Below are 10,396 nucleotides of genomic sequence, written 5' to 3'. Positions count from 1 at the left end.
AACATAATGCCACACAGCCCAGATCTCTCATTCTTTTGTGTCAGAGTTGCACAAGAAAAAAAAAAAAAACATTAGCAACAAGGATGCTTCATTAAAATTGCATGATTTCCTCCATCCCTTCTATTCCACTGCTCCCCTTCTTTGCCTCTCCTGAGGAGGACGTGCATGTTTGAAGCACTAAGCAGCACGAGCAAACAACAGCAGGAACATGGACATGATTTAAGCAAACATAATTACAGGCCCATATTTTGATTTTGGTGAGACCAAGTCTACTGATACATTAAAAAAATTAAGTGCGGCAAATAATACTTATATTAATTCATGAAAATAAATCAATCAATCAGTGAATCTGTCAGAGTCATAAATTAGTCCATTAACTATTTCGTTAGTTAAAAATTAAGAATTTAAGAAAATCCACTATGCAGAACCACACTGAGTCCTGGATGGCAACCACCCAAGCAGACAGCTGGTCCATCCCCACCTTTCAAGACTAGCCACCTGTCTTCAACAGCCAGGTGAAATATGGACATCATGTGGACCTTCACCCATCACTGTGGTCCTCAATAATGAAGTTCTGAGGCATGCTGGAACATGCTCACAGAAATGCCAGAATGTCCAAAATGCCATAGTTGACACTTCTTCAACTCAACTCAACTTTACAAATTGAGTTGTAAAGTTGAGTTCAACATCCAAAACTTGTAAGAGCTCTTTATGTTAAAGAGAGGTAGAAAGTGGACATAACTAAATGCAGCTGCAATGTTTTAGTGTATTATATGAGCAAAATGCCGCGCAGCGGCACGACGCTCGCTCTTATAGTAGACGAAGGCACAAACCAGAAATGGCACAAAAAAAAATTGCCCAGTGGGGAAAAAAAAACACAAACCAGACAATATTGTTGTAAAAAGCCATAAAATGATGGTAAACAAAGCCACAAACTGGAAATGACATGGTGAGACGCTGAAGAGCTTCACACGTTCATGTCCGTGACATATACATATTATTTATAAACACAGGAAAGGCTCACACGTGTTGCATTCAACGTTGAGCTTCCCCGCCAAAGAAAACCCACGTAACTTTTGTCTTTACATAAAAACACAGCAATAAGTGTCTTTTCACTTTCGAAAGTAAAGATTTGTTAGTGTTACACGCTAAAAACGTGGACCTTCATTCTCCTAAAATATATCAACATTGCCAAACACCTTTGTCTAGCAACCTCATGACTCCGTAAGCTCGTCCCAGCCATCTCTTGATGTCAAAGGTCAATGACCCAGAGACATGAATGGCATTCCTGAGACTGAAAAAAAAAATTTCTCCAGAAGTTCAACCTTTTCACTGCACACAGGTCCAAGAACTCATTGAAGACCTGAATATTAGTCTTGAATCAGGACAATTGCAAATTAACCCAGATACTCTGACTCCTCACTTGGCTTCTCAAATACTGCAATGAGAGTATCCATTTATTCTGCAAAAGATTACAGTGTTGTCCATGAACTAAAGGTCAGAAAACCTTTCCTCGCCAACAAAGGTACCAAAGAGACTGCTGGAGTCAGTGGCTGCAAAGAAAACCTGCACCCTCTTGGCCCTTTCTGGAATAGTTTGGACACCACTAGACTCTAGTGGTTAAGCAGTGGGCTTCAGACCAGAGGGTCCTCTGTTCAAAACCCAGCCAGACTGGGAATTCATCAAGGTCCTTAATCCCTCATTGCTCCCGGTGTGTAGTGAGCACCTTGTATGGCAGCACCCTGACTTTGGCGTGTCTAGGTGAATGTGAAGCATAATTGTAAAGTGCTTTGAGCTTCTGATGCAGATGTAAAAGCACTATTTTAATGCAGCCCATTTACCAAACCTTTTTTGTTGTTGTTGTCCATTTGGCTGCTCCCATTTTTGGGTCGGGGTCGCCACAGTGGACACAGCCAGATCTGCATTGGTACTTGGCACACATTTTACACCGGGTGCCCTTCCTAATGCAACTCCAGTCTTACCTGGAGAAACACACAGCCGCTGGTGTTCCAAAGAGGTCTCCCATCCAAGTACTAAACAGGTCCTGCACTACTTAGCTTCTGAGATCTGACGGGATCAGGCTGACACAGAGCAGACCAGGTGCTTTAATGAAACCTTTAAAAATGTATATTAAACAATATCTTAATGAGTTCAGTTTATCTGAAACATCCACATTTCTAAGACGAAACAAATCTGTGTGTTGGATCCTGCACACAGTGAGGAGCTATGTCAAATCAACAGGTATGGTATATGTTGTATGTGTAGAACACATTTTAAACATGGTTTAAAATCCTGCAGGGCAGCAAGGTCCCCCTGCTCAAGCCAGCACATGTCCAGGCCAATTTGAAGTTCACCAGTGGCCATCTGGATGATCCAGAGGATTCATAGGAGAAGGTCATGTGGTCAGATGAAACCAAAATAGAGCTTTTTGGTACCAACTCCACTTGCCGCGTTTGGAGGATGAGAACAACCCCAAGAATACCGTGTCAACCCTAAAGCATTTTTGGGGGTGCTTTTCTGCAAAGAGGTCAGGACGACTGCACCATACTGAAGGGAGGATGGATGTGGTCATGTATCATGAGATTTTAGCAAACAAACTCCTTCCTTCAGTAAGAGCGTTGAAGACAGGTCATGGCTGGGTATTCCAAGATGACAATGACCCCAAACACACAGCCAGGGCAACTAAGGAGGGGCTCCGTAAGAAGTATTTCAAGGTCCTGAAGTGGCTGAGTCAGTCTTCAGACCTGAATTCAATAGAAAATCTTTGGAGGGAGCTGAAACTCAAAACCTGAAAGATCTGGAGAAGATGTGTATGGAGGAGCGGACCAAAATCCCTGCTGCAGTGTGCAAACTTGGTCAAGAACTACAGGAAACGTCTGACCTCTGTAATTGCAAACAAAGGATTCTGCATTAAATATTAACGCGTTGTATCAAATACTTATTTCATGCAGTAAAATGCAAATTAATTATTTAAAGATCATACCATGTGATTTTCTGATTTTTTTTTTTTTTTTAGATTCTGTCTCTCACAGTTGAAGTGTACTTATGATAAAAAAAAATACAGACCTCTCCATTCTTTGTAGATGGAAAAACTACAAATCGGACATGGGTCAAATACTTACTTGCCTCGCTGTATGAGGATTTTTTTTTTTATACTAACCACATATTGCATTTTGTTGTATTCCACAAAGGAAGATGGTCTTCAACAACAAATGCTTTATTAACAAATCCTTAGCTATTTACAAGAAAGGTTCAAATTACAAGTGCTGGGAAAAACATTGCCAGAGGCCTGCCTGTCTGCCTTATACGAGGTCTGTCAATAAAGTATTGGTCCTTTTTATTTTTTTCAAAACTATATGGATTTCATTCATATGTTTTTACGTCAGACATGCTTGAACCCTCGTGCGCATGCGTGAGTTTTTCCACGCCTGTTGGTGACGTCATTCACCTGTGAGCACACCTTGTGGGAGGAGTCGTCCAGCCCCTCATCAGAATTCCTTTGTCTGAGAAGGAATGAGAGAACAGAGAAGTTTCAGAAGAAGTCGGTTTCAGCATTTTATCCGGATATTCCACTGTTAAAGGAGATTTTTTTAATGAAAGACGGTGCGGGCGGATTGCAGCGTCGGCTCGCAGCCGCCGCGCTGCTCCGCCACAGGAAAAACACCTCTGTTGGAGCCTTAAGGACAAGTTGGAACATGTCCAGCTGTTAAACAATTTCTCATATACTCACTCCACTGAAAGCCATCAAAAACCGCCTGGATTTTACAAATGGTTATCAACACCGAGGTGTTTTTCCTGTGCCACCACACCATGCCTGGCTGCGTCCCGACGCACGGACCCGTCCGCACGTCTTTCATTAAAAACTCCTTTAACAGTGGAATATCCGGATAAAATGCTGAAACCGACTTCTTCTGAAACTTCTCTGTTCTCTCACGACATCCTGGATCAATAGAGCCTGAATGGTGGAGGGTTTTCAGCTTGAAACAGACTGACGACGCGCCTGAGAGCGCTGCACGACGTCTCGCACCGTGGGAAGTCCTTAAAGCGACAGTATCACCTCAAAATCTCTCATCAGCCGTTAACATTTTCACCGAAAACCAGCTTAATTTTTCGAACCGTGTCCACTTCGATGTGCCTCACAGGTTTAGAAAAAATTTTGATCAAACAAAGCACCAGTCTCTCAGCAACTCTCAGACAAAGGAATTCCGACGAGGGGCTGGACGACTCCTCCCACAAGGAGTGCTCACAGGCGAATGACGTCACCGACAGGCGTGGAAAAACTCACGCATGCGCACGAGGGTTCAAGCATGTCTGACGTAAAAACATATGAATGAAATCCATATAGTTTTTGAAAAAAATAAAAAGGACCTATACTTTATTGACAGCCCTCGAATACTGCTGAAGTTGTTTACTTAGAATCTCATTAGAGTCTTGTTAGTTATTCTATAACTTTGTGGAAAAGCACAGTACTAAGTGCAACATTACAGAACATGCAGGAACGCTCCAGAAGGCCACAGAACAGTCTAGACTAATCAAGAAATAAGCATGTTTTTGCTTATCTGTAAACAGATGAATCATTCTAGGCTGTTCCACAACACCTCACCACTGAGCCTGAAGGTGTCCCCTGAAGGCTGATGATCTAGAGTGATATCTTCTTATTGGGCTTTGGTCTCCACTTGGAACGGCATGGGTTGTGTGGTCCGTACTCTGGTGCTGGAATCTTGAACCTCGGTGCTGGTGGAGCTTGCTCAGGAAGGGGTTCCCCCCATCTCCATTGGATGATGTGTAGGTGGAATCACAATCTCCGCTTCTGTGTTGATGCTTCTGTCAACAGAGAAGTCCTCTGGTGGGTTGACATCATCCTCACTGATGTATCTGGTATGTAGCTGCTCCCAGTGACGTCTCAAGGTGGGTCCTCAAGGAATGACCTTCACATTGACTGATCTGGTACGCAGTCATTTTGTGATGATGGCAGGAACCCATCTCGGCTGTTGGTCACGACGATGTCCAAAGTACTCCGCGTAGACTGGGTTACCAACTTGGTAGTTTCGGATGAGCTTGTCCACGGGTATGGGTAATTCCTGGACCTGTAATTTGGTCACATGGCGTATCTGCTTTCCTTGAGCGATGTGTGCAGGTGACAGCAGCAGTGTGTCAATCCGTGCTCTGAGTTGGCGACCGTTGAGGAGTTCACTTGGCAAGTATCCACAGGATGTTGGCGTACGGCGGTACTGTAGCAGGTACTCCTGAAGTGCTCTCCTTGGTGGCAGAGATGACTTGCATAGTGCTTGTTTGAAGCTTTGCACTAGACGTTCTGCAGATCTGTTGGTGGTAGGATGATAGGGTGCTCCTGTGAGGTGCGTGATTCCTCGTTCCTTGCACCAGCTCTGGAACTCTTCTGAGGTGAATGTTGTAGCATTGTCAGTCACCAGTGTGTGTGGGTAGCCGAAATGAGCGAAGTCCTCCTCCAGAAGATTGATTGTTGCTCTCGACCCAAGTGATACTTTGAGTATGACTACCAACCAGTTAGAGCCCATGAAGTTGATGGCGTGATCAACATGGATCTGGCTCCATGATTTTTCTGGTAGCATCCAGGGATGAACAGTGGGCTGTGGCTGCTTGTTCTGATGTTCTGCGCATGACTGGCAATGGTGGCTCACTCCTTCAATGGCGTCATCGATGCCTGGCCAGTACACAGCAGTCATTGCGAGTTGTTTCATCTTCTCCATTCTGAAGTGCCCGAGATGTAGGAGTTCCAGGACTTGTGGTCTCAGGTACTCTGGAATCACCACTCTGGATCTGTGCAGTAAACATCCATTGCATATGTTGAGAGCTCCCTACAATTTTTCTACCTCATCAGGATCGTCTTTCTGTTTGGGTGACCACCCTTCACCTACATAACGCTTGACCATGGTGATGACTACATCTTTCTCCAACTCTTTGACTAGGAGATTGCTGTCGAGTGGCCTGATTTGCAGACTCAGTGTTCTGATTGGGCACACCATGTCAGTGTCATCATCACTCTCCTCCCCATCGAAGATCGTGTCCTCACCTGCAGGTAGATGACTGAGTGCGTCAGCATTTCCATGGTCTGATGTCTGGTGATACTGGATGGTGTAGTCAAACTGGTGTAGCCAGAGAGCCCATCTCGAGAGACAATTGGCTGCCAGCAATGGCGTACCTGTCTTTGGTCCAAACAGCCGGATGAGAGGCTTGTGATCCGTAACAAGCATGAAATGTTGACTGTAAAGGTACTGATAGAATTTGCGCAAGCCAAACATGATAGATAGAGCTTCCTTGTGGATTTGACCGTAGTTCCTCTGGGACTTTTACAGTGTCTTGGATGCGTTGGCGATTGGGTGCTTGCTCCCATCAGGGAACCTGTGCCATAGTACTGCTCCAATCCTGACGTGTGATGCATCACAGGACAGTCCGAGAGATTTCTCCGGATTGAAGTGAACTAGAACTTTGTCCGAAGATAGGACATCTTTGAGCTCCTCGAATGCTCCTTGTTCTTCTGCAGTCCATTTCCAGGTTGATCCTTTCTTGGTTAAGTGCTTCAGCGGCTCAGCCAGTGTTGAAAGGTTGGGCATGAATTTTCCGTAGAACTGTACTGACCCATGAAAGATCTAAGGGTGGAGACATCTGTTGGTGGTGGCATCTTGTGGACGGCATCTACTTTGGGGCCTTTTGAAATCCTATCCCGTGACAAGATATGCCCCAGGTATTCAAAACTGGGTTGAGCTAAGGTGCATTTCTCCTGCTGACAGTGTAGACCCCTGTCGTTGAGCCGGGCGAGTAAACCACGGAGGTTGTTTAGATGATCGACCGCATCTTTTCCACTCACCAGTATGTCATCCAGATAGACCGTAACATCTAGCAGATCTAGTGTGAGTTTCTCCAAGATCTCCTGGAAGTAACCAGGTGCTGACTTAATACCGAACAGGAGTCTTCAGTAGTACTCCACGGTGTGTACTGAGAGCTAGTCTTCTTTGACTCTGGGGTGTCAGCTTAATCTGGTTGTAAGCATCCGCTAGGTCTACCTTTGCGTAGCCATATCCTCCACCCAGCTTCTGCATGAGTACCTCTGGGAGAGGAATAGGTTGCCGATGCATTTCCAACTGGTCACTGACACCAGTAGAGTAGTCCCCACAGACTCGAATCTTAGGCTTTATGTTATGTGTCGGACGCATGGGTTGTGTGGTCAGGAACAGGGAATCAAAAAACACCCCCCCCCCCCCCCCCCCAGGTGCAGAGGTTACCCGGGAAACGCCCAGCATAACCAAACTGCACCACTCCAGCAACGCCGACACTACGGCTCACCCGGCTGGAGCCAGAGGAGAAGAGAGGGAAGAAAAAGAAAATACCCCAACCCCCCCCCCCCCCCTCCCGGGTGCAGAGGCTACCTGGGAAATGCCCAGCACAACCAAACTGCACCCCTCCAGCAACGCCGACACTACGGCTCACCCGGCTGGAGTCAGAGGAGAAGAGAGGGCATAACAAAAACAAACAAAAAAAAAGAAAAAAAAAACCCAAGTACCACCCCATCACCCCCCAGGGGACCGTCCCATCAAACCCTGGGGAGGTGAAACAAAAAGAAATAAAAAGAAAGACTAACAGACCAACATACAGTTGTTTGGGTCCTTTTTTTTTTTTTTTTTTTCTTAGACAGGCTGCAGGGTCACAACCCCAGACACAAACAGTGGAAAAAAAAAAAATAAATCCCACACAAAAGCCAACGCAAAAAACGGAGCGTGACGCGAAGCCGTCGCCAGTCACACTCCACCACGACCCACGGATAAGGCACAACACAGGAACACGGCTGCAAGAGAGCACAAATCAGTATTCAGCAATGGGTCTCAAACACGCACCATCCGGGCGGAGAGCACCCGCAACTGATCCGGATAACTACTGAACGCCTGCTGCCGCCTTCCCGGCGCGTTACCGTCTCTGCTACCGCTGGGTCCGTGATGTTTGGCCAGAGACTACTGTTATGTGTCGGACGCAGCTCGGAGAACCGACCAGCGTTTGAAGGACCCAGTATGAAATAAGCAGAGCACGGTACAAAGGCTAACTGAATTTAATACATAACAGTGATGTGATACAAAACAACAAAAGAGTGTGCGGTCTGGCATGGTGGTGATACGGTGCGCTCCCAGCAGCACTAACGGTCCGGAGCCAGAAGCCGTTCGGACCCAAGGACCCCGCCGACACCCCCCAGGTGGCCGCAACAAACCGAGTCTGTGAAAGAAGGAACCATTATGTGAGTCCACACTCTACACACAGAGAGACCACTCAAAGGTGTACATAAACAGCAAACACTTCCTGGCTTAATTACTAATCAGCTTCCCAACCTGCAGGCATGGAACATCCAGTTCACAAAACTCCACTGCAGTGGAAGCCGATACATGACTAACGTACAGCTCAATATAATAAGGTGTGAGGGACACCACATTTACTGACTGTATAAACGTTAGTCACAAAATCTAACGTACCTCAGGAAGTGTGCTGACGAGCGTGAGACCTCACCCCCTCCTCTTTCACAGACCGTGCATCAAACCCTGGACGTTCTCTGCATCCACTGATGATGAGATGGCTCCCGAGACGACGATCTCACCCGTCTGGTCACAAGGTCGAGTCTCTGGCAAATACACACTGTATACTCCAGTCTTAAATGCCACCATGTTCCAATCCATATAGATGCACCACAGCTGTGAGTCCTGACGAGCCGCAGGTGATCAGGGTGAGGTCCTGATAACCTCAGCAACACAGCCACTCAGTCTAAAATGCAAGCCACCTGGAAGGAAAAACAAAAGACAGAAACAAAAGGCAGCCAGGCCCCCCAGCCATACAACAGCTTTAGCTGGCCTGGTAGACTTGCCTTGTGATGTGGAACCACAGGTGTGCTGTAGTCTTTGAACTGTATCGGCTTCCAGACTCTTTTGGCAATGCCTTCATCATAGGCCTTGGATAGGTCATCTCTGATTGCAAATGGAACTGGGCGTAGTTTTGCAAAAGATTGGTGTTGCACTGGGCTTGAATTTCACATCCAATTCAAAATCCTTGAGGCATCCCAGTTCTGGTTTGAATAGATCTGGAAATTCATCGCATAGTTTCTGGCACTGCTGCCATGTCTGAATCAGCAGATGAGACCTGCAACATCTCTGGAACTTGCGACATTCCCCAAACTGGCTTCAATTTGACAGATTTAATAGCCAGGGCTGATTGCAGAGCTGAATCCACACTGATTCCCAGCATATAGATGGCATGTTTTCCAAGAATGTTGAGATCTGACATCTTGGTAACTGTATAATCGATGTCTGTGTTGATTCCAGTTACTGGATTTTCTGTAACAGCAGTGAACTTCCCAATCACTAGTAGCTCGTGATTGGTTGCTGACGGTATGTAACATCAGTCAGTTTTGGCTTTCCAAGTTGCTGCCAGACTGGCACAGAAATGAAATTACATGGGTTGCCAGTGTCGAGTGCCATACTGAACTGCTGCTTCTGGACAGTGACAGCACTTCTAACTTGGATGTAACTAAATGGATGTTAAGTTCTGGGTTGATTGCCACTGGTCGGATGATCTTGGTGCTTGCTGCCTTTTTGTTCTGGTAAAGCTTCTTGCGACAGACACTCTCAAGATGTCTGATGATATTGCAAAAATTGCACTTAGTGCCTTTGTGTAGACACTCTGAAGCCTTGTGATCCTTGCCTTCATCTTGAACAAGTCCTTGAGCACTGCTTCATTGTTCACGGAGCAAATGAAGCGTTGATGTAGAGATTCATCCAGCGGATCTTTGATGTTTGCAAAATCACAGGTAGCTGCGTCATGGCGAATGCAGGCCTCTAATTCATGTAGCGTTTCTCCTAGTTTTCGCTACATGTTACTCCAGAATTTGAACCTTTCTTGCATGGTAAACCTTGTTGGATCATACTGATCATCCATGAACTTTTCGATTTGATCCATGGTCAGTTCGTTGATCTTCCCGGGCACCTTCATCTGCTTGGCAAGGTTCGAGAGCTGCTTGTATAAGGCAGGAGATTGGTTTGGTCAGGAAGACTTGGGCTTTGACATCATCAGTGATGGAATCAGCGGCGCAGAATCTACCGACTTGTGTAGTAGTCTTTCCAAAATTCTGTTGTGTGATCGAATCCAGAAAATGACGGTGTTGCTTTGGCCACGGTGGCTCCTCTGCTGACCGCCATTTTTAGAATGTCCAGTTCTTCCTTATGCTGTCTTGCCTTGCCTGATGCTCGAGCTGTCGATTCGCTTCCTTCTGCTGATTTTCCATCTCCTCCTTGTGCTGTTCACGCTGCATTTGCAACTGCTCCTGTAGCATCTTAATTAGATCAGTTATAGCTGTCTCCATTATGAGGCATCTAAATTCACTGTA

The sequence above is a fragment of the Thalassophryne amazonica genome, chromosome 17 (assembly GCF_902500255.1).
Source record: "Thalassophryne amazonica chromosome 17, fThaAma1.1, whole genome shotgun sequence".
NCBI classification, from domain to species: domain Eukaryota; kingdom Metazoa; phylum Chordata; class Actinopteri; order Batrachoidiformes; family Batrachoididae; genus Thalassophryne; species Thalassophryne amazonica.
This window is presented reverse-complemented; position numbering follows the sequence as displayed.